We start from the raw sequence: 20,113 nt of genomic DNA on the forward strand, positions 1-20,113 counted from the left end.
AGATAAGTTGTATGTGAGGTTGGAAAAAGACATGGAACTTGCTCATCAGTTAGACTCCTCAGGAAAGAGAGGAGGATTGGGGCACAGCTTGTCCCAATCTTGAGAGAAGGCATTAGAGTCCTCTGAGCCTCCTTCTCCAGCTGCTCAATGATAGATCCCCTTTCCCGGAAACCACACCCGGGTGTCTGAGAAGACTCTGGGAAACCGCAAAGAGAAATCTAAAGTTGAATCTGAACTTTATTCCTAATTTCCTTCACCTTTAGTGATTTGATTGCACTGGACAGGTAAAAGCACATCTCTCTGCGGGCCTCCACTATATTGCTTTCACCTATATAGATACTATCCTCTCAGATCAGTGCTGATGAATTTGAACACAACCTGCACCCAACATTAAGTCATCTCGGACCTGCACCAATGCTGCTGTCCTCCTCCACGGAAGTCTTCTTGGCACGGCCACTGGACTTACGTTTAGCCTACATGACAACAGATTATAGGTCTCATAGCAGATCTAAGGTCAGTGTAGTGTCTCCTAATGCTTTAAGGTTAGGATTTAGTGATAGTAAACTAATCCTAGATCTGTGCCTAAGTAGGCAGAGGATGTGTAAAGGACAGCATATTTCTTACCTTGCCTCCTGTCCTGTTCTTGTTGGTCTCATGTGTCTCTGTTTCCTCCTTCATATTCTCCACAACTTTATTTTGGTCATCCGGATGATCCTCCCATTTCACGTTCTGGTGGATAAATGAGAGGTCAATATCAGTCCTAGGTTGTGACTTTATGAAACAAATGATTCTCTCCTATTTCAAACAAAACGGCAATAGTGGTCAGATTTCAGTCCATGGATCAAACCAGTGACACCTATTGCTGTGGTAGTGACCTACTATATTGTTAGTAATTTCTCCTCTAAACTCAAAATAGGCTAAATGAACCATACCTTGCTGTCGTCTGACATGATGTGTAGCTTATTGTTGTAGGCTGTTTAGAGGTAATACTAATACTTCCTTTGAAAAAACGTCAGTGAACCATCGGCAGACAACTGAAGTGAATATGAACGTCCTTGAATTATACCAAAGCATTGTTGAATACTCGATTCCGATTGGCTGAAGCCAGGGCATTCTTCAAAGATGTCATACACACATGATGTCACAATTAGGCCTAAGTCTAATGTCTATATGAATTGTCAATGTCATTAGAAAACAGATCATAGCTTGTCAAAGTTCTGCCAAACGAAAATATTTGTAAGTGCACGTTGTTGCATTTAATTTATGGTTTATCAAGCATCCTCATTCATCGCCAGGCACAAACACGTAACTCGCTGCAATCCATTAGCTATAATTCTGAGGTTGCAAAGCTGCAAAACTAGGACATGCAATAAATTATAACCACTTGCACTTACAATAATTTAAAATCAATGACGTTCTAGGGGGCTTTAACTATTTCAGCACTATTGTCCGCTGCATAGTGCTGACACGTTTCTAGGCGTCAGGGGACCGTGCCATGGTGCTGAAATGTTTAGAGTCTGGGCAGCACCTGAGACCGCGGCATGGTGCTGAAATGGAGCAGGGCTCAGTTCTATGGGTATCTCATGCGGATTTTCCTGCGGATTTTCCTGCTAGCCTATGTATAACGATACTATAATTACATTATTTTCATCCATCCGTCAACACAAATGGCATGTCAACGTTTCCCAAATAATAATGCAATGAAGCCAAGCCGAGATGTATGATTCTTCATCCAGAGGACGAAGCACCACTGTATCATCTAAAACCTTCAGAGAGATCCCTTAAAACTGCAGTAGAAATTCTCCACAGCTGTTATGGTAGCTAGGTCATTTAGCAAGACATGGACGAATCCAACACATAGCGTTTGTACTGAGGTGACTGACTGTCATGTTGCTAGTTCTAATGACGCTATTAAAACAAGAATAGTTATTTGTAATTGCTCTGGGAGCTAGTTATTGCAGAGCCCAGCTACACATCCTGCTTGCTGGGCTCATTATGGACAGCCAATGAGCAGTTCAGGTGAAAAAGTCATCCAGATCTGATCCCTAAAGCGTACATGCTACTAGGAAACTGTAGCAACCTGCCGGCCTGCACAATCCTCCATGGCACTAATGCTACACGCGCAGTATGGTATGCTAACATCCCACAACAATTACCCAATTTAATTACTTGCCTAAACTTCCAATCATACATATTTTCTAATATCAACCACGGTTTCTGCACTTAAGGCAGACTTGCTATTAGAACAAGATGGAATTAGGAAAACTCTAAAGCTCGTTAAACGTAGGCTAAAATTAACCTTACCTGGCTGTCTTCAGCCATTATGTGTAGTCCGTTGACTAAGGGTCTGCGCCTGTAATACTGTAGCTGTTCTGATAGGCTACTGCAGCTGTTCTGATAGGCTACTGTAGCTGTTCTGATAGGCTACTGCAGCTGTTCTGATAGGCTACTGTAGCTGCTCTGTAACTGTTAAACTAGTCTAATCTAATCTATCCGTTGAAAACCCGTCAGTGAACCGTCCTCAAACACAATGAACTGATGTCAATATGGAAATTAACCTTCACATAAATATATCAAATACATGACGTCAGATATGCCTAGAGGTATTGTTGACTTAATCAGAATACAGGATGGAGGCCAAGATGGCGTCGCTGTGAGAGGGAGTGTTTTCTCGCTCTTCAAAGCAATATTGAGGGTTAGGTGGTTAACAGTCAAATATTGGCTATTAATATTGAAAGAAACTAACTATAACTTTTTTTATGGACATGGGATAAGTTTAGAGTTAGTTTTTGTCAAGTTGAATGGGAAGAACACGACAGAAAGACAAAAGTAGACGAAATATCCAATTCTCGCAGAAGACGGCTAACATGCTAGCTAGCTACAACGAGAACCAGAGCAGCATGGATACACAAGAAGCCGCGAACTCAAGCAAGAGAAAGAACAAAACTGACCAGGACGAAATCCTTGCAACCTCTTTACCTCAGACCCCAAGTAAAAATCCACCGGTGAAAAAAGTTAAAAGAAAACATTTCCATGTCGGAACTTTTCCCTGCAATCCAGTCCCTGTCTACTAAACAAGACGCCACGCTCTCCAAAGTGTCCCCCGTAGAGCGGGCTACAGAAGAAACATCAAAGACGATCGATAATTTGTCAGAAACTGTCAATCTACTACACAAAATTGTGAGTGAGAACAAGGAAAAGATAACGTTCCTAGAGAATGAGCTGAAGAAAATGCAATCCAAAAATAATGAGCTGTGTGAGAATGTAGCTGAACTTCAAAGGTACTCTCGCAGGTGGAATGTGAAAATCCAAAGTGTAAAAGAGGTAGAGGGAGAGGATATTAGAGAAGTAGTCATTAATATCCTGGGAAAAGTGGCACCATGCATCAAAGACAGGCTAAGAGACGTGATTGAGGTGGTACATCGACTTGGGAAACGAAGATCTGATGGACCCCCTCGCAATATCACCTTGCGCTTAACTATGCGCCATTACAGGGACATCATATGGAAAATGGCCAAGGGGAACAAGTTTCTGGACCAGAAGAAACTCCGCATCAAAGAAGCTCTGATACCACAGGATCAGGCTGCCAGAGAAAAACTGTCCGCTTATACAGAAGGCGCGACAAGAGGGAAAGAAGGCGGGGTTCAAGGGCCCACACGCGTTTATCGAAGGAATAATGATTACTGGGTAACTCTGTTGACATTAACCAAATTGGAACTGTGAGTACTACCATGAGTACAGTTAATGTACTGCCAATAATACATGTACCGTTCGAACTACAACTGATGAACACTTGCCAGGAAAAGGAAGTAAATAGATTTGTTATTCTGTTAACCACCGCTACCTCAGCTGAGTGTAGTTTTCCGTCGAGTAATCCTCTCAAGGTTCACTGTTTGTTTTATTGTTCACGTTAATACTTGTTATCTAATTTGTGTTCTTTCTTTTTTAATGCAGGAGTTCGTTTTCAATTCACTCAATATCGTTAGTCTGAATGCTAGGGGTTTGAGAAATCCTACAAAAAGGAAAGCTTTATTTTTATACTGTGAACGCAGTAACGCAGATTTTGTCCTTCTTCAGGAAACTCATTCGGGTGAAAGTGATTTGAAATTTTGGAAAGCACGATGGGGAGATATGGCCTATTTCAGTCATGGATCAAATCACTCTGCTGGTGTTTTGACACTTATTCACAAGTTTAAAGGTGACATTCTAGAATCCACATCTTCACAAGACGGCAGATGGGTCATAGTAACTGTTAAACTTGACAATGCTATTTCCATCATCTGTAATGTATACGGACATAACTCACATGCTCCTAATAAGACCCCTTTTACCCAATTTACCAGGAAAGTACAGGATATAAGCAACAAATACTCAGAGGCTTTTCTAATTATTTCAGGAGATTTTAATGTAACACCTGATGCATCTGCTGATCGTTTTCCTCCTAGAACGAGTCAAAACCCTCAAAATAGTAACATTATTATTACATTATGCAAGGATCTCTGTGTTGAGGATGCCTGGCGTTATTTCAATCCGGATGCTAAGGGTTATATCTGGTCCAACAAAACTATGTCACGTAAATCTAGAATAGATTTATTCCTAATTTCCCCTTTTTTGTTACAATTTGTTATAGATGTAGATCATCAGTTGGCTCCCTTTTCTGATCATCACTTGATTTCCCTGAATTTACAAGCTACTAAAAAATCAAAAGGTACTCGAGGATATTGGAAATGAAACAATACACATCTTAAAGATACTGATTGAAAACATCAAATCATTCGCTAAAGATATTTTAGAAAGAAAGGACTTGGGTCATGGAAGAAGTAGATGGGAATTTTTCAAATATAAAGTCAGAGTGGTAGCCATTAAACGCGCCAAAGAGCTGATGCAATTAAAGAACCATAGAGAAAAGGAGATGATGAGCAAGCTTGACAGTTTTCTAAAGAAAGATAATCTATCTGAAGAATTAACAATGTTTTATGCAAAGATCCCATTACAATATCATCATTTGTCCATTCCTTTTATGAAAACCTTTACAGCTCTCAATTTCAGGAAGATGGTTGTGAAAGTTACATTTGCCACATTCAGAATTGTGTCCCGGTAATTGAGGATGATTTCCACTCAGTTTGCGATTCACCTGTGTCAAATTGTGAAATTAGAGAGGCTCTGAATTCAATGAAAAAAGGGAAATCACCTGGCCCCGATGGCCTGTCAGTTGAATTCTATAGACAGTTTTGGGAGTTGCTAGAAGACCCGATTTTCAATATGTTTCAAGGTTGCATTAAAAATGTGGAAATGGTCTCCACTATGAAACAGGGCCTTATTTCATTGATTCCGAAGCCTGATAAAAACCCTTCTCTCATTGACAATTGGAGACCAATTACTTTATTAAATGTTGATTACAAATTGATTGCTCTGGTTTATGCCAAAAGATTAAAGAAAGGAATAGATACCATTATAAATGAGACTCAAACAGGATTTATGAAGGGCCGTCACATAAGCTCTAACATTAGTTTAGTCTTGGACCTTATAGATTACTCAGATGCAATTGACTCAGATGCGGTTGTCCTATTTCTGGACTTCTGTAAAGCCTTTGACACAATTGAACATGAATTTCTCTTTTACTTTTTGGATTTGGGGAACATTTTATTAAAGTAATTCGCATGTTTTACAAAGATATAAATAGTTCTGTGCTACTAAACCTTAATACTTCCAAAAGATTTAGTATCAACAGAAGTTTACGACAGGGATGCCCAATTTCGCCATTTTTATTCATTTTGGTTGTGGAACTTCTATCTCTAGATATTCTGAATGATGCAAATTTGTATGGCTTAACCATTTTTAACAAAGAAATCAACATTTCCCAACTGGCTGATGATACTACTCTTTTCTTAAGAGACAAAGACCAGGTCGCACAAGCCCTTAATGCTATAACTGCATTTTCTATTGCATCAGGATTAATGCTGAATGTTTCTAAATGTGAAATCTTGTCACGTTCTGACCAGAGTTCTTTTGTGTTTTCTTTGTTTTACTGTTGGTCAGGACGTCAGCTGGGTGGGCATTCTATGTTGAGTGTCTAGTTTGTCCATTTCTATGTATGGCCTGATATGGTTCTCAATCAGAGGCAGGTGTTAGTCATTGTCTCTGATTGGGAACCATATTTAGGTAGCTTGTTTTGTGTTGGGGTTTGTGGGTGGTTGTCTTCTGTCTTTGTGTTCTATGCACCAGATAGGACTGTTTCGGTTTTGCCACGTTTGTTATTTTGTATTGTGTAGTGTTCACGTTTATTCGTCTTTTATTAAACATGTTAAACACGAACTACGCTGCGTCTTGGTTTCTCTCCTAAAAATTAAGAGAACTAAAAATATATTTAATAATTGGCTACAAAGATAACTTTCTGTACTTGGGAGAGTACTTCTGTCCAAGGCAGAGGGACTGTCTCGTTTTGTGTACCCCTCATTATCGTTATGTGTAAATCCAGCTACTTGTAAAGAGATCAATAAGACCTTTCTTGACTTCATCTGGAAAAATAAGTCTCACAAACAAAAAAAATCTGTCCTTTCTAACAAAAGAGCTGAAGGCGGTCTAGAAGTGTTGGATTTTGTTGACATAAATAACACTTTCAAGATAAACTGGTTGAAAAAATGTTTGATCGATACTGATTCAATATGGTATTTCATTCCAAATAATGTGTTTAATAAATTGGGAGGTCTTTAATTTTTACTGAAATGTAATTATATTCCTGAAAGATTACCTGCTAAATTGGCTAGGTTTCACCAACAAGCTTACTGGCCTGGAAAATATGTTTCCTGCACAATTTTTCCCCACATAAAGCTCTTTTGTGGAATAATTCAGACATAACTGTAAGGAATAAGTTATTGTTCTACCCCAGCTGGCATGAGAGGAATATTGACTTTGTTCTTGATGTTTCGACAACAAGGGTAATATTCTCACATATGAACAATTTATAACATTGAAAGAGTTTCCAATACCTTTCAGAGAGTTTATTTCTGTGATCAAAGCCGTTCCCAGTGGTCTAACTACACTTATGAAAAGTCATCTTCATTTTGGGAATGATCACAAAGTTTATCCAGAACTCAGATTGGAAGGCGTGGGCTTACTTGAGAAATCTTGTTGTAATAAATATATAACACAAATTCTTCATTCACAAAACCAACTTACACCGAGAGGAACGTTTTTCTGGAACACGCTTATTCCTGACATTGTCTGGAAAAATGCATGGTTAAGGCCTTACAAATACTGTATACCAAACAAAGTTAAGGAAGTGCACTTCAACATTTTACATAAGATATATCCATGTAATTCTATGATTTCCAAATGTGTGGCTATTGATGATATCTGTGTTTTCTGTGGAAAAGAAGGTGAGAATCTGTCTCACTTGTTCTTTGAATGTAAATTTGTGTCAGAATTTTGGGAAAACCTTGCAAAGTACTTATTTACCATTATGAACACTTGCTATATTTTTAACATAAAATATATAATATGTTACTATTGCAATGATAACAAAACCACTGAAATGATTGTTAATTTTTTTATTCTTGTTGCCAAATACTTTATACACAAACAAAGATTCCAAAATTCTATACCAAAATTACACATTTTTCCTGATTGAATTTAATTATCTTATTAAAACACTAACCCTAGTGAATAACAACAAGAATAACATCTTCATGAATCATTATAATAAGATATTTTCAGAGTGAATATAATTGCATTTAATTTTTTTTTTTTTTTTTTTTATTTGTATTGATATTTTTGTATGTTTGAGCATTGTTAATACCTGTGTTTGGTTTGCTAGACATGTTTGATGCAGCAATGTAAGTAGATTTTTGTATTATGAATAAATAAATAAAATATTTAACAAAAATTTTAATAGATTTTTTTATTTTTTTATAATCCATAAACAGGGATGCTAACTGGTGACCATGACAACATGAATGCTAACTGGTGACCATGACAACAGTGATGCTAACTGGTGACCATGACAACAGGGTTGCCTACTGGTGAGGGCCCAAAAAGGGAACACTTTTTTCACACTGAAACATGCAAAAGATCCCTGCTGGGGGGATAGAAATGAATAATATCAGCTATAAAATGCTCATTTCTAGTAATTTAGACTGGATCCCTTCCTGAAATGCAGGTTAACTAATGAAACAACAAAGAATATGATCTATAGACAAAATTATTAATTTGGACTATTAAAAGGGCCAGGATGAACCAAGCTAGAATACATGCAAAGACTTAGAAGGTAGGATTAAAGTTCCTAACATGTAATTATATCAAGAAGACTTTATATCTGCCCTGATAGGCTCTTTATTGACAACTCTAATAGGACAATTATATCAAGAAGACTTTATAACTGCCCTGATAGGCTCTTTATTGACAACTCTAATAGGACCATTATATAAAGAAGACTTTATAACTGCCCTGATAGGCTCTTTATTGACAACTCTAATAGGACAATTATATCAAGAAGACTTTATAACTGCCCTGATAGGCTCTTTATTGACAACTCTAATAGGACAATTTGGGTTGACATGGAAGAAGAACTTAATGCCCCATTTGGAGCATCATATTATCTGAGTCAACACTTAAATGTGGGACTGCAGAATCCCATAATGTCCCAAACTAAGAAATATGGAGTCAGATAAATAAGAGACGGATATCTTCACCTTTACTGTCAATCTCTGGTTCGTTATGGAACAACCATAAATACTAATTAGGAGAAAAGGTGGTTGTCTGGAAAGACTGGGATCAATCAATCAATCAAATGTATTTATAAAGCCCTTCTTACATCAGCGGATAACAGAAAGTGCTGTACAGAAACCCAGCCTAAAACCCCAAACAGCAAGCAATGCAGGTGTAGAAGCACGGTGGCTAGGAACAACTCCCTAGAAAGGCCAGAACCTAGGAAGAAACCTAGAGAGGAACCAGGCTATGAGGGGTGGCCAGTCCTCTTCTGGCTGTTGTCGGGATGAGATTATAACAGAACATGGCCAAGATGTTCTAATGTTCATAGATGACCAGCAGGGTCAAATAATAATAATTGTTTTGTTTTAGCCTCAACACTAATACATTTCACTTTTGCTTTTAGTGTCCACTTGAATTAGAGTGTGGCTGTGGAAGACTGGTCCCTTGATGATGTCTGCAAGTGGCTGAGTACCAATGATCTCCATGATTCCATCCCATCATTCCAAGGTTCACAGTCTTTCTGAAGAATGCCAACTCTATTCAATAGTCCACTTTGCAAAGAGCAAACGTTCTCTGTGTCCAGACTACTCACACATATTGTCCTCTATCACCAGCATGAACCACATGTTCTAATTACCTGTGGAGTTAATGGGTGTGGGAAAACAAATAGATGTTTCAGTGTCTATCGGTCACACATCTACCAAAACCACAGAGAGCTTTTCAGAGACAACTTAGATGAGAATTGTCCTCATGATGAATTTGAGACTGGGACTATTCCCATTGAAGATGACATGAGCGATGTAGAGAGTCTGTCAGAGGCTGAATATGTTCAAGACACAGAGATCAACACTGAGCAGATAATTGAACGTCTCTAAAACAATATCTGTATTTTTATTTAGTAAATCAGGAAAGAACACTGCATCCCAGCTACGGTACCGAATCACATTGTTGAGGACCTCAGAACCATTGTTGATGCATTATGACACTACAGTGATCCCCTCAGGTTTCATCTGACAAATAAACTAATAAATGTGGTTGAACAGGACCATCTCAGGGACTTGCTGAACAACTCTGCAGTATTTGAGGAATGCATTAGATGCATAATCTCTGAGTGGATGCTGGAGCATTACTGTGTGAAAGAACTGGGCGTGGTCAGGACAATTGAAGTACCACTGAGCAACAAAGAAGGTTATAAAACAAGGTCATTTCAATACAGCTACATTTCCCCCAGGCTACACGAATATAAAGAGACATGAGACAAAACAATCATAATGAATCAGATTACATGGCCCCCAGGCTATATGAATATAAAGAGACATGAGACAAAACAATCATAATGAATCAGATTACATGGCCCCCAGGCTACATGAATATAAAGAGACATGAGACAAAACAATCATAATAAATCAGATTACATGGCCCCCAGGCTACATGAATATAAAGAGACATGAGACAAAACAATCATAATGAATCAGATTACATGGCCCCCAGGCTACATGAATATAAAGAGACATGAGACAAAACAATCATAATGAATCAGATTACATGGCCCCCAGGCTACATGAATATAAAGAGACATGAGACAAAACAATTTACATTTACATTTACATTTAAGTCATTTAGCAGACGCTCTTATCCAGAGCGACTAACAATCATAATGAATCAGATTACATGGCCCCCAGGCTACATGAATATAAAGAGACATGAGACAAAACGATCATAATTAATCAGATTACATGGACAGGGGGGGACCTGATCCTAGATCATAATTAATCAGATTACATGGACAGGGTTACCTGATCTCAAAAATCCCCCAAAGGATCTTTTAAAGGATATAACTTTTATAAATCATGAGCCTCATCTTGAGGAGTCACCTGTGACAGTATTCATAAAGAGTAGGAGAGCTGATCTAGGATCAGTTTAGCCTTTTAGATCATAATGAATCAGATTACATGGAGAGGAGGACCTGATCCTAGATCATAATGAATCAGATTACATGGAGAGGAGGGACCTGATCCTAGATCATAATGAATCAGATTACATGGAGAGGGGCCTGATCCTAGATCTTAATTAATCAGATTACATGGAGAGGGAGGACCTGATCCTAGATCTTAATGAATCAGATTACATGGAGAGGAGGGGCCTGATCCTAGATCTTAATGAATCAGATTACATGGAGAGGGGGACCTGATCCTAGATCATAATGAATCAGATTACATGGAGAGGGGGGACCTGATCCTAGATCATAATGAATCAGATTACATGAAGAGGGGGACCTGATCCTAGATCATAATGAATCAGATTACATGGAGAGGGGGACCTGATCCTAGATCATAATGAATCAGATTACACAGAGGGGGGACCTGATCCTAGATCATAATGAATCAGATTACATGGACAGTGGGACCTGATCCTAGATCCTAATGAATCAGATTACATGGAGAGTGGGACGTGGTCCTAGATCATAATGAATCAGATTAAATGGAGAGGGGTGACCTGATCCTAGATCATAATGAATCAGATTAAATGGAGAGGGGGACCTGATCCTAGATCATAATGAATCAGATTACATGGAGAGGGGGACCTGATCCTAGATCATAATGAATCAGATTACATGGCGAGGGAGACCTGATCCTAGATCATAATGAATCAGATTACATGGCGAGGGAGACCTGATCCTAGATCATAATGAATCAGATTACATGGAGAGGGGGGACCTCATCCAAGGTCAGCACCCTCTTCTGGGACACTGCCTGTATGAATCAGAACACATAGTTGTAAAGTGTAGTTACAGCAGGTGTTTACTGCCATCTAGTGGAAGATACCAATAAAACACTTTATTATCAGGATGGGGAAACGGCTGAGCTGAAACAGAAAGTAAAGTTGTTCTTTTGGAAAGGATCCATTTTGAGGACAGAGCTAAAAACGCCATATGGAGAGAACTGACAAATAAAGTAAGTATTTCTGAACAATAATCTATTCTAAAGGACAGAGTAAGAGAATGAATACCTGGAATGAGATATTACTAGTTAGTAGAACTGCTACTTGAGCTGAGTTGCTGACAGACAGCAGTTTTCAAAGTGGAAACTAATCAGTAGGCCGACATGTTATCAGTAAAACGGCTGGTAAAGATGGTGGAGGAGCTTTTCAATTATATGGTTTTATGTTTATCTCAGGGTTTCTCAACCCTTTTCTTACCAGCACTTACACACCTGATTCAACTAATCATCAAATATTTTAAGACAGTTTTATATTTGAGGCATACAAATTAACATTCTCAAATTAAAACTTTTTGGGTTTGTAGGCCTGTTTACAATTATTAACAGTAATTCACATTTTGGAGGAAAAAAACACAGCTTAACTTGGTTTCGAGTAAATTATATGTTTATCAAAAATAATGTAAGAGAGATGTCCTGAAGAAACACATCTGAGTTTATTACTCTGTGTCTCAGTGCGCTGCGACAGTGAGAAGTTCGTTTTGCATGGCCCGGTGCTACAGCTGAGTGGACATTTATTTTAAGGACCAATGGAATGGTATTAAATGCGCAAACTCTGTAACCCGGGGAGCCGGGCAATGCAAAACAAATTCCCCCAGTGACCGTTACTTTATTTCCTGATATGAAATGTAAAGTAACTTTGTAGCCGACGCAGTTCCAGAATGTCTGTTGAAACTGTGTCTCATATGGAACGTTAGAACAGTGGTGGAAACAGAACTCAGTTCTCAAACTGGAGTAAAAGGAAAGATTCCTTCATAGAACATGACTCAAGTAAAAGTGAAAGTCATACAGTAAAATACTACTTCAGTAAAAGTCTAAAAGTATTTGGTTTTAAATATAATTAGGTATCAAAAGTAAAAGTAAAGTAGTAATAATTTTAAAATTCTTTATATTTAACAAACCAGACAGCATACATTTCTTGTTATTTTAATTTACGGATAGCCAGGGTCCCACTCCAACACTCAGACATCATTTAAAAACAAAGCATTTGTGTTTAGTGAGTCTGCCAGATAAGAGGCAGGAGGGATGACCAGGGATGTTCTCTGTTTAGTGAGTCTTCCAGATCAGAGGCAGTAGGGACGACCAGGGATGTTCTCTGTTTAGTGAGTCCTCCAGATCAGATGCAGTAGGGATGACCAGGGATGTTCTCTGTTTAGTGAGTCCTCCAGATCAGAGGCAGTAGGGACGACCAGGGATGTTCTCTGTTTAGTGAGTCCTCCAGATCAGATGCAGTAGGGACGACCAGGGATGTTCTCTGTTTAGTGAGTCCTCCAGATCAGATGCAGTAGGGATGACCAGGGATGTTCTCTGTTTAGTGAGTCTTCCAGATCAGAGGCAGTAGGGACGACCAGGGATGTTCTCTGTTTAGTGAGTCCTCCAGATCAGATGCAGTAGGGATGACCAGGGATGTTCTCTGTTTAGTGAGTCCTCCAGATCAGAGGCAGTAGGGATGACCAGGGATGTTCTCTGTTTAGTGAGTCCTCCAGATAAGAGGCAGTAGGGATGACCAGGGATGTTCTCTGTTTAGTGAGTCCTCCTCCTGACTTATTATCATTATTATTATTATTATTGTTGTTGCTGTACTGTCTATAACTTCCTTAACAAACAGTGACTTATTATTATTATTATTATTGTTGCTGTACTGTCTATAACTACCTTAACAAACAGTGACTTATTATTATTATTATTATTATTATTGTTGCTGTACTGTCTATAACTACCTTAACAATCAGTGACTTATTATTATTATTATTATTGTTGCTGTACTGTCTATAACTACCTTAACAAACAGTGACTTATTATTATTATTATTGTTGCTGTACTGTCTATAACTACCTTAACAAACAGTGACTTATTATTATTATTGACAGTTACCATGGAGATGAAATGTCACAACTACATGTTCATGTGATTGCATTAAATCACCTGACTGTTTCTATGTCTGTTAGTAAATGTTTTATTTCTCAAAGAGATAATGAATTCATGAGAACAATTGACATTCAATAATTAGTTGTCACCGTGTTAACCACAACCAACATGCTGGATCTCTGTTTCGGGGTCAGTGCTCTAAAATGAGTCTCTCTGGGGAGAGAGAGGAGGGGGGCCCTGCCTCTAAAATGCATCTGTCTGGGGGACATGACACCAAAGCTAAGAGGTAAGATGACAATTTTATGAAGAATTTATTACGTTTATTTCCAAAATAAATAGCTATTTTAAGATGAATGCACTTACTGTAAATCACTCTGGATAAGAGCATCTGCTAAATCAGGGGTTCTCAATCCGGGGTCTGTGGAGGTACTGCAGGGGTTCTCAATCCGGGGTCTGTGGAGGTACTGCAGGGGTTCTCAATCCGGGGTCTGTGGAGGTACTGCAGGGGTTCTCAGTCCGGGGTCTGTGGAGGTACTGCAGGGGTTCTCAATCCGGGGTCTGTGGAGGTACTGCAGAGGTTCTCAATCCGGGGTCTGCGGAGGTACTGCAGGGGTTCTCAATCCGGGGTCTGCGGAGGTACTGCAGGGGTTCTCAATCCGGGGTCTGTGGAGGTACTGCAGGGGTTCTCAATCCGGGGTCTGTGGAGGTACTGCAGGGGTTCTCAATCCGGGGTCTGTGGAGGTACTGCAGGGGTTCTCAATCCGGGGTCTGTGGAGGTACTGCAGGGGTTCTCAATCCGGGGTCTGTGGAGGTACTGCAGGGGTTCTCAATCCGGGGTCTGTGGAGGTACTGCAGGGGTTCCACGGCACCCTGACTGTACTCGTTACAATTTAAGACATTTGATAGAATTTTCACAACACAACCACTTTGCCTACTCTTAATTATTGACTAATATAATGGCATGCATATGTTATTAACCAATTCTGATGGTTGTTACAAGCAGAATTTTGACAATATTACCGTTATATCAACACACTCTTCACACCCGTTTAACAACTCTAAATATCTTTGGCATAGTAGACATCAAGTCCCTTGCCAATAATGTTGACTACAACGTTGCATACAATGTTCATTTTCATCTAACACATATTACTCCCTAGATGCCTTCAATTGCCCAATTTATAGCCACGCCCAATTTAGGATTATTTTTTAACAATGTGATGTTGTGCTCCAAAGGGAGAACTTGAAATAACATGATGTAGATAATTAAATAATCAAAAGAAAAACGTGTTTATTATTCACTCTTAGAAAAGAAGGTTCCTTATAGAACCAAAAAGGCTTCTATCACTTCCTTAATATATGGAATCACTAAAAGTTATATATATTTTTGGGTTCAGTGAAGAAGAACCTCTAGAGTTCTGATCAACGAAAGGTGAATGTTTTGAGGATGTGAACCCAGCAGCTTTCCAGTGGTCAGATCAATTCCACCTGTTTTTTCCAGCGCCCGGCCCGGGATTCAAACCAGCCACCTTTCAGCCACAGGTCCAACTCCTGCCACTGGATGAAAACCTGAGTTAATCTTCAGAAATAAGCATGAGTTAATCTGCCAAAATGAAGACAAAGTGCTATGCAGACATACATGGTATACTGTATACATAATACAATATATATATATTATACATAATTATTATACATAAATCATTGCCAAAAGCACAACACACACTGTTGCATGTAGGTCTATATTATTTATAGATTGATCATATAGAAATATATAACATTATTTTTAACTACTACAAAGCAATTACATGTGGCTCAGGAACCACTGACTCACTGCATTATTCAATAGTATTATCAAGACACCTGCTGTTAACTCTTAACTACTTAGGACAGCTCACGAGGTGTCCTAAATATCTGCTGACTAGGTGGGACTAGAGACTTCATGCATAGCTTTAATTTATACCCATAAGTGTAAAATGTCTTTATTCTCAGCACTTATACGAACAATTTTCTACTCTGAGACACTTTGACGATATGGGCCCAGATCTCAAAACATTGTTATAAAAAAACTTTGAATGTTTGTTTAACATAGTAATAAAAAATGAATATTACTAATGTAACCCGCTGTAAAGACTGGGTTTAGTTGATTGTGTTGCACTGCTCATGTCCGCGTTCTGGAACTGTCCGCGTCCCCGTACAGAACTGTCCGCGTCCCCGTTCGGTGTGGCGCCAAGCATATTGTCCGGTTACGCGCAGAGTTGCTGAGGTGATCTTGGGGAATAACGACGGAGTTCACTACAGTGTTGAGACACCGAAGTTCAGTGTTCAATTTGCTTTTTTCTTTACGGTCAGGGACAGTATGAGTGTAGCCAGATCCTTTTCACTCTCTATCCTTGTTTCATTTTGTGGTTCACCGGATTCATCATTTTCATCGAGACGAGGTACAGAACGACCAGCTAGCTAGCCAAGCTAGTCGGTACAGCTCGGTAAGCTAGCTAGCTACTATACCAGCAGCATCCTAGTTAACTTAGCTAACAATACATGATTCTCTCGTTGACGGATGCTGGCTACCTCTGTCCGGTTCTCCTCTCTTCACTAGATGGACGGTAACTTTAGTGTTTAACCCCTCTGTGTCCAAGGACCGAACTTTTGAATATTATTTTCAGGGCGCCTCAATAGCAGGTATTGAACACCGGGTAAATAATCACTAGTCAGAGCCTCAACCTCAGTAAACATTCATTATAAAAATCATCTTAATATCTGATATTGCGAGTAAACAATCTCGGAATAGAAAAGACAAGAGTGCGTCTTCCAGCCCACCAATAAATTACATAATTCAACCCTCCCGGTTAGTAAATTTACCTCAACATGCCCCTGGAGAAGGCAGAGTAACGACACCAGCCTTTTAGCGGGGCTGACAGGCTGACTACAACACTCGCGTCGCTAAATTAATTTCGTTATTAAAAATTACACTGCTCGCGCCAACGAGCGTCTAGAAGTCAGTTCTATTTGTGACGCAGTTCGCGCTGCATCTCCTCATTGGTTTATAGAAGCAGGTACCCAGTGCCATCTCCTCATTGGTTTATAGTAGCAGGTACCCACGTGCCATCTCCTCATTGGTTTATAGAAGCAGGTACCCACGTGCCATCTCCTCATTTAGCAAAAAAACATAACTTAACATAAACATAACTTCTTTAAAGAATAAAAGCTAATTTACGAACATTTCTGAAAATGGATATATAGCTTTTTGGAATGAAACTCTTCTTCTGTTTCCCCATCTGAGCTCAGAGTAGATGAGAGATGTAATGTTTGTCTCTGTTGTGTTGAAGACCAATCAAGCAGGAGAGACCAGCCTCCCCTGTACCCAGCTGTGTGTCCATGAAGAGTGACTGGTCTATGGAACTACCTTTACACTTTAGAGAGGGAGACTTTTCTACTGAACAAAGGTAAGAAGAACTCATGGGTCATGGTCAGTGAGTTAAACAACACTGTCTCTAGTCATTTCTCCTCTCCCATTTTCCCATTTCTTTTGTTGTTTTCATAATCCATAGGCTAATCATTTTGTCAATTTTCATATTCCTAAAACAATAATAATCAAACACAACATTCCCCCCGTGTGTGTGTGTGTGTGTGTGTGTGTGTGTGTGTGTGTGTGTGTGTGTGTGTGTGTGTGTGTGTGTGTGTGTGTGTGTGTGTGTGTGTGTGTGTGTACTCCCTGGATGAGGAGATGTAATCTCATGTTTTGTCCACAGAAACCAACAGGAGAGATCAGAGTCAGAGATTCTCAGTGGTCAGTCTTCCCAGAGTCATCGAACAGACCTGGCCTCCATATTCAGTGTATGTGGTCCTGTTATGTACATTTGTTTTTGTTTACCTCAAGTAAAGTTGATCTGTCAATCATTCATTAATGTGTTAATGAGAAACATTTCTTCTCTTGCTTAACTTATTTACTTAATTTATTCCAGATGCTTGAAGAGAAAATTATGACATTTGTGAAGAACGAGCTGAAGATGTTCAAGAGGATTCTTAGTCCAGAACTCCCAGAAGGCTTTGAGAGTCAGAAGCAGGATAAGGAAGTGGTGGATGCTGAAGATGAGAAGCAGGAGAGCAGTGCCAGAGAGGGGGCTCTGAAGATCACACTGCACGTCCTGAGGAAAATGAACCAGAAGGAGCTTGCTGACACACTGGAGAAATGTAAGACCTGTCTGCCTCATGTTGAATGGTGTTTTATAACATTTAAAAGCTGTAGCTAAAGTACAGCTAAAGTAGCTGTGTAACTCAATGATATTGTAGCAGCCTTAACTAGAGGTCGACCGATTAGGATTTTTCAACGCAGATACCGATTATTGGACGACCAAAAAAGCCGATACCGATTAATCGGCCAATTTTTTTTTACATTTACTTGTAATAATGACAATTACAACAATACTGAATGAACACTTATTTTAACTTAATATAATACATCAATAAAATCAATTTAGCCTCAAATAAATAATGAAACATGTTCAATTTGTGTTAAATAATGCAAAAACAAAGTGTTGGAGAAGAAAGTAAAAGTGCAATATGTGCCATGTAAGAAAGCTAACGTTTAAGTTCCTGGCTCAGAACATGAGAACATATGAAAGCTGGTGGTTCCTTTTAACATGAGTCTTCAATATTCCCAGGTAAGAAGTTTTAGGTTGTAGTTATTATAGGAATTATAGGACTATTTCCCTCTATACCATTTGTATTTCATTAACCTTTGACTATTGGATGTTCTTATAGGCACTTTAGTATTGCCAGTGTAGCAGTATAGCTTCCGTCCCTCTCCTCGCTCCTCCCTGGGCTCGAACCAGCAACACAACGACAACAGCCACCATCGAAGCAGCGTTACCCATGCAGAGCAAGGGAAATAACCACTCCAAGTCTCAGAGCGAGTGACGTTTGAAATGCTATTAGCGCGAACCCCGGGGCCAGACAGGTTAACTAGCTAGCCATTTCACTTCGGTTACACCAGCCTCATCTCGGGAGTTGATAGGCTTGAAGTCATAAACAGCGCAATGCTTGACGCACAACGAAGAGCTGCTGGCAAAACGCACAAAAGTGCTGTTTGAATGAATGTTTACGCGCCTGCTTCTGCCTACCACCGCTCAGTCAGATACTTAGATGCTTGTATGCTCAGTCAGATTATATATATTATCCAGCAGGACACGCTAGATAATATCTAGTAATATCATCAACCATTTTTTATATTTTATTTTTATTTATTTCACCTTTATTTAACCAGGTAGGCTAGTTGAGAACAAGTTCTCATTTACAATTGCGACCTGGCCAAGATAAAGCAAAGCAGTTCGACACATACAACACATGGTTACACATGGAGTAAAACAAACATACAGTCAATGATACAGTGAACAATAAGTCTATATACAATGTGAGCAAGTGAGGTGAGATAAGGGAGGTGAAGGCAAACAAAATATATATATAAATAAAAATATAAAAAAGGCCATGGTGGTGAAGTAAATACAATATAGCAAGTAAAAAACCACTGGAATGGTTGGTTTGCAGTGGAAGAAAGTGCAAAGTAGAGATAGAAATAATGGGGTGCAAAGGAGCAAAATAAATAAATAAATACAGTAGGTAAAGAGGTAGTTGTTTGGGCTAAATTATAGATGGGTTATGTACAGGTGCAGTAATCTATGAGCTGCTCTGACAGCTGGTGCTTAAAGCTAGTGAGGGAGATAAGAGTCTCCAGCTTCAGAGATTTTTGTAGTTCGTTCCAGTCATTGGCAGCAGAGAACTGGAAGGAGAGGCGTCCAAAGGAAGAATTGGTTTTGGGGGTGACTAGAGAGATATACCTGCTGGAGCGCGTGCTACAGGTAGGTGCTGCTATGGTGACCAGCGAGCTGAGATAAGGGGGGACTTTACCTAGCAGGGTCTTGTAGATGACCTGGAGCCAGTGGGTTTGGCGACGAGTATGAAGCGAGGGCCAACCAACGAGAGTGTACAGGTCGCAGTGGTGGGTAGTGTATGGGGCTTTGGTGACAAAACGGATGGCACTGTGATAGACTGCATCCAATTTATTGAGTAGGGTTTTGGAGGCTATTTTGTAAATGACATCACCGAAGTCGAGGATTGGTAGGATGGTCAGTTTTACAAGGGTATGTTTGGCAGCATGAGTGAAGGATGCTTTGTTGCGGAATAGGAAGCCAATTCTAGATTTAACTTTGGATTGGAGATGTTTGATGTGAGTCTGGAAGGAGAGTTTACAGTCTAACCAGACACCTAGGTATTTGTAGTTGTCCACATATTCTAAGTCAGAGCCGTCCAGAGTAGTGATGTTGGACAGGCGGGCAGGTGCAGGCAGCGATCGGTTGAAGAGCATGCATTTAGTTTTAATTGTATTTAAGAGCAATTGGAGGCCACGGAAGGAGAGTTGTATGGCATTGAAGCTCGCCTGGAGGGTTGTTAACACAGTGTCAAAAGAAGGGCCAGAAGTATACAGGATAGTGTCGTCTGCGTAGAGGTGGATCAGAGAATCACCAGCAGCAAGAGCGACATCA

At 39.5% G+C, this 20,113-nt stretch overlaps 1 long non-coding RNA gene across 1 annotated transcript; it reads right to left on the reverse strand.

Moving 5' to 3' along the window:
- Nucleotides 1-406: 406 nt before the first annotated feature.
- LOC120037323 lies at nucleotides 407-2,348 on the reverse strand. Its single transcript, XR_005474801.1, has 3 exons — nucleotides 2,305-2,348; nucleotides 625-729; nucleotides 407-473 (listed from the first exon to the last, which is right to left on the reverse strand). It is a non-coding gene; the product is annotated as an uncharacterized LOC120037323 (long non-coding RNA).
- Nucleotides 2,349-20,113: the final 17,765 nt, after the last annotated feature.

Source organism: Salvelinus namaycush, unplaced genomic scaffold (genome assembly GCF_016432855.1).
Source record: "Salvelinus namaycush isolate Seneca unplaced genomic scaffold, SaNama_1.0 Scaffold17, whole genome shotgun sequence".
NCBI classification, from domain to species: Eukaryota; Metazoa; Chordata; class Actinopteri; order Salmoniformes; family Salmonidae; genus Salvelinus; species Salvelinus namaycush.